Raw genomic sequence first — 6,312 nt, forward strand, 5'->3', positions numbered from 1 at the left:
GAATTTAACAGAAATGCAGAATTTTGCCCATTTTTTCCTTTTGATTTTTTTTACTTTTGCTGGGTGGCTGTTCCATTTATCTACTACCCTATTACTCGCTAAGTATTTAAATGATTCTAAGGATTACAGATCACCTGCTTAAGGAGTACATCTTGTCTATACCCCAATTCCTCATCCATTATCCTATTCCTCCCTAAAAGTGTTTAAGAACGTGCACCTCTCTATTATCGTTATCTAACCATGTATTAGAATAGTAATAATTATTGACGCATCCACCTTGTTCCCCTTGTTGTTGTAACCCCTGCCCCACCAAAACAGCAACGCTGGTATAGTTCGTTGCCTGGAACACAGTGACCTTTTTTCCTGCGGTTTCCCAGCCTTTCAATACTATATATATATATATATATATATATATATATATATATATATATATATATATATATATATATATATATATATATATATATATATATATATATGTATTATTTAATATATATATTTATATATATATATATATATATATATAAATATTTTCTTTTCAAGAATCATGGGCAAATATGTTTGGATGAAAAATAAACAATGTTTCACTATTATTCAAAAACATGTTTTGAAGAAGAGAAAAATGTGTTACTTCGGAACCTTTGCCTTTGTAAATAATACAAAAATAGCAATTTCTATCATTACAGGATGTGGGGTTTGCAAAAGGAAATTCCTGAAATAATCACAGATTTCGAAGAGTTTGCATCTCATGTCAGCACAGATGCTTTTAAAAAGTTTTTGTTTTTTAGCAAGAGAAAAAAGTATCTTACTCAAAATGATTATTATAATTTATTGTTTTTATATAGCGCCATCATATTCCGTAGCGCTGTACAATGACTAGACAGGACATAGCAGAAACAAAAGCTAAGGAGGGCCCGGCTCAAGCGAGCTTATTCTGGATTAAAATAACTATAAACTGTATACAGCTAAAAATTAGATCACAGCAGGCTGACATAATATTAAATTAGCATAGGTGGTACCATTCTCAAAGTTGTTATGGGAGTCCTGGCATCTGGATGCCATTTAATGGCATTGCTGGCACATTTTGCATAGGATCGGACACTATGCAGGTAGAAGAGAAATAGAGGTGGTCCATACCATAGGGGCATTCCCTATGGACTCACATCCTGCAGCGGGAGCCGTGTGTGACATCACAAATTATTATTCCTGAACGGAACCCGGAAACCTAGCAGTAGTCATACTATGCACAGGTTTAGATACAAAATGTGTTGCAACTGCACGGATTTTACAAGGGAGACACTTTATACATTAATCCCAGTTGTCGATGATCTTGTTGTTCAGGAATGTGAAGCCGCACAACACAATTACTAGGATCGTTACACCAAGTCCAAGACGCACAGCCATGCCTGAATGTGTGTATACTCATAAACCAAAAAGAAACCTGAAGGCTGCCTAAAACTATATTTTCTTTCCATTAGCTTATGAAAATATACCCTCGTTCAACCAATTCCACATGTAAAGAAATGATAAGTCAGTCATTAAACTGCAGTAGTGCTGCGTCTGGCGTTATGACATCATATTACCCGACTGAAGTTTAATGAATAACGCAGGAGTTTTCGAAGTGTAGAGATTTTCTAACCAGCTAATCCCTGACCCTGTGCTCTTTGGACCTCCTTAGGAGTCACAGATTGAATTTGAAAGCTGACCCCTCACTATCCTAAATGGAGTATGTCCTGCGGGAAGGCCCAGTAATAAAGAAGCCGAGACAGCACGCTCAGTCCTCGCTATTCAGTCCTGACTATAAAGGCTAGCTTACCATTATTATTTATTGTTTTATATAGCGCCATCAAATGCCGTAGCGCTGTACAATGGGATTACTTATTCCACAACAACAAAGAGCAGGAAACGTGGTTGAACGTAGTTTATTACCCGGATACAAAAGCTTGCAAAATACACAAAGCAGAGCCTTTTGGGCAGATCATTTTCATGTAAATGATACCAATAACTGCAGTACATTTACATACAAAAGACCGCACAGTAATGTCCAATTCCAGCCGCACACTCTCAATTACCATCATCTAAAAGGACGCGCTGTGTGACGAACTATATAAAGTAGTCACCCAGGATACAGTCAGTATCAGGTGAAGAACAGCGGTCTCTTACTCGCAGCATTGTGCCGGCCAGAGGATTTAGTACATTGGTATCCGAGAGTAAGCGTGTCTTGTTGATGAACTAAGTGAAGGGAAAGCGCACGCCGCTTGTTGATCCAGCAGGGGACTATCACATAATCTGTGCTGCATACAGAAACACACATGTTCCTGCTATTCTAGGTCAGACGCCGCATGCAAAGTAGGTTCCCTGTAATCATGTGTCCAACGAACAGACAGTTCTGTTTACCCGACTGTAATTACCGCACTCCATCCAATCATAAAAGGGACTCGCTGAAACGTAACCCGTCACAGATTGTACTATAAGCACTCCTTGGAGTGAAACACACAGAAGCGGCCGCCCTCAATCAGATTTACTTAGGAGAAAAGCTGGGGGGGGGGGGGAATGATTGATTTGGACCAGGGTTAAGTCAATAAGCCAGATATACTATGTTTAAAAACATTAAATGAGTCTATTTTTCCCATTTAGTCTCCACTGCCAGGAAGAGTCACGTCGTACTGTAGCTGGTAAAACATTCTGTCGTAGCAGAGGTTGATGAGATCAGTGAAGGTTTTTAATACATTTTAGGTGTAATGTAAGGAAATATTACCAATAGGGTGGTAGATAAATGGATCAGCCTCCCAGCAGAAGTGGTAGAGGCTAATACAGTGAGGGGATTGAATCATGCAGGGGGTAGGTATAAAGTTATCCTGCAAGACCAAGGACCGATTAGGGTCTGAGTCTCTACATCAGGAAAATGGGCAGACTAGATGGGGCAAATTGGTCGTATCTGCTGTCAAATTCCGTGTTACTATGACAGTATGGAGATTTTCAGTTAAAGTGTATATACGTTACGTGGATAGTAAAGGATAGTGACAGGAGAGGGTTTGGCTCCAGCAATCATCAATCAGCATGCTTTAATATAAGGAGGAAGGTTGCATTGAGCCACAAATGAACTAAGGTTTTCAACTTTAGCAAGGTGGGATTTGTAGGATGGTCTGGACATCTTTAGATGGAGTCCAGGAGAGATGGAACTATTTAAGAGATGCTCTGCTAAAGGCTGCAGAACATTGCATTCACTTGCAAAAAAAGGAAACCACTGTGGTCTCCGCAGATGAGACAGACGTAAAGCTACTCTCACTATGGGACCAGACCAAGGACTGATAGGAGTTTGAATCCCTTACATCAGGAATATAGGGCAGACTAGATGAACGGTTCTCATCTGCCGTCACATCCTATGATACAGAAAGTGCAGTATTTTAGCAAATTAACCCCTTGAGTTAAGGTTCAGCTCGTAATGTTTTGTGTTATTCATTGGGCTTCGTAGTTCATATTCATTGATTCATTCATTCACACATAACATAATAAGGTAGATATGATTTCTTTGTGACGTATGCACCAGCCTGCATCCGCTTTAGCCCGTTCGAGATAAAATGAGGGGATATCGGCATTACAGCAGTAAAAAATATTAGCCAAATGTCATTAATATCAAGTCCCAGAATGTGAAATCAGCCCATTCATGCTACATATTTGAAGCTCAAATCTTTATGCAGGTGGTCCGAAAAATCTTTACGATAAATGTGTGTCTGTACAATGGCTAACAGACTAGGACAGCACAATGTATGGATCAAAAGCTTGCAGTGCCAGATAAAGATGCCGTTTTAAACATCGAGATATTCTGCAGTTAACACGGTGACCATTAAGCCAGATAAAAAGTAAATGAACTTTGTCACGTGTAGTGATTTCAGATCTTATTATTATCTTTTATATATGTAGGGCACCCAATTTCCGCAGCGCTTCTTACAGTCCGTACATTCAAAACCATACATTAGGTAACAAGCTTACAACTATCCTGACATCGGCTTCAAGCAAGTTGTTGATTACGTATCGCCGTTCCTGTTATTTAATGGATGAGTGTAACGTATCTCACTCCGCGGAGACCCCAGCGGGGGCCGCACTGTTTGTTAATCGGATCTGTTTGTTGCGGGGAATGGATCGGGTACATTACAAACAGGTTATAGGATCTTCACGACAACTCAACAACTCGCTCTACTCTTCTTTTTCCCCTTCTGTCTAAAATAACTCTCTGCCTTCTTACCATTATATATTAATACCTTATATGTACAAAGACCGTGTCTCTCTCAAAACAAGATCTTTGTGTGGCAAGTATATATATATTTTAGATTGGTGGTATAGGTATGTATGGATGTATGTATATATGTACAGATAGAGAAGTATATGTATACATACAAGTAAATTCACTAAAATAGATTTGAATAGAATAATTAGATCAAAATAGTCTCGCACTCACAGGACTTTGCAAATAACTTAGTAGTTTATTTCGCAGAACCATCAACGCTTCAGGTCCTCCCACCTTTGTCTTGTCTCAGCTCTGTATACACCTGACTCTGAGCCCCCGTGGATGTGTGAGTGTCACCCAACTCCGCTGAATGAGTGTCTCTGAATCCTGTGGATGTGTGTCCCTGACCCCCTGTGGATGTGTGTCCCTGATCCCCCGTGGATGTGTGTCCCTGATCCCCCATGGATGTGTGTCCCTGACCCCCTGTGGATGTGTGTCCCTGATCCCCCGTAGATGTGTGTCCCTGATCCCCCGTGGATATATGTCCCCGATCCCCTGTGGATGTGTGTCCCTGACCGCTTATGGATGTGTGTCCCTGACCACCTGTGGATGTGTGTCCCTGACCCCCCGTGGATGTGTGTCCCTGATCCCCCGTGGATATATGTCACCGATCCCCTGTGGATGTGTGTCCCTGACCCCCTGTGGATGTGTTTTCCTGACCCCCCGTGGATGTGTGTCCCTGATCCCCCGTGGATATATGTCCCCGATCCCCTGTGGATGTGTGTCCCTGACCCCCATGGATGTGTTTTCCTGACCCCCCGTGGATGTGTGTCCCTGACCCCCCGTGGATGTGTGTCCCTGATCCCTCGTGGATGTGTTTTCCTGTGGAGATGACCTTACCTGGAATGTGTCTCTCTGACCGCAGCTTTCTTCCAGCCCTGCTCATCAATAAATGCAGTCCATACGGCAGGGAGCTGCACCTAGCCTTCTCAGTCTCTCTGTCATCTGCTCAAATTACTTGAATGAACTTGATTTAAGAGGAAGAGCCAAGCACCAATAGGCTGAACGGGGAGGGCAGGAGATAAACAAAGTGCTGGCAGCAGTCTGATCTCACCTTTGTGTATTACTTCTTGTGATTCTCTTTTACTTCCTTATAGCTCCTTGTCCCATGTCATTGATAAGATGTCATTCCCCTCACCCCTTGCGGCTGATGTTCTCCTCTCTCTTTCTCTGGTTGTCCTCCCCCAGTCTTCCTCTCTGTTTCCAGTATCTCTCGCTTCCTCTTAATTTTTCCTCCCCCTGTCTCTTCTCTGCAGATCCAGCAGATTTTACTTCCTGAGCAGTCTGTGAACTTTGGGGGAAAAAAGTTTCCATCTGGAGTTCTGCCTGACTTAAGTAATGCGCTGTTTTTACAGCCTGCAGCTCAAGACACATTCTTTGCCAAGGCTGGACAAGAACATCTCATCACTCTCAGCCATTCGTGATGAAACTAACTCTAAAAGAAATGCGTTATTTCATTAACAAAACGTTTCACCTATAAATGTCCCTAAATTACACCAGTCATGTTGGGTCCATATTCACCGTCCCAAAAGGCATTGCACAAAGAATTGAAAATAAATGCATCGTAAATAAATATACTTTGGATCAATTTATAGTTCTCTTTTTCCTTGTTACTGTTAAATGTATTTATTTTTCTACGTCCCTTAAGGTCATTTTAGATGATCCTATTTTACTGAGGGGATTCCAGAAGCCAAACCGACAATGGAGGGTTAAAGGAGCAGGTCCCTACCTTGCAGCAATGGGATGGGATTCCTTCCAAGTGTCCAAGGAAACTGCAATATAACCTTTGTCGGGGCAATAAAAAAGAAACGATAATGTTTATTCAACACTATGCATAGATTGTTGTTTTTTTCCCTGTATTTAGGGGGGTAATCCCTCTCCTGGACACCAAATCCTTCTCTTTCTCCTCCTAATGTCCCTCTCTTCTAGGAGCTCAGAGGGTTTGGTGGACATAAATCATAGTGTTCTACAGCCCTTACAACCAGTGGTGTGTTCTGGTCCAGGCCAACGTGGCCTAGGGGCAC

The sequence above is a fragment of the Sceloporus occidentalis genome, unplaced genomic scaffold (assembly GCF_023333645.1).
Source record: "Sceloporus occidentalis isolate IW3139 unplaced genomic scaffold, rSceOcc1.0.p SCAF_68, whole genome shotgun sequence".
NCBI classification, from domain to species: domain Eukaryota; kingdom Metazoa; phylum Chordata; class Lepidosauria; order Squamata; family Phrynosomatidae; genus Sceloporus; species Sceloporus occidentalis.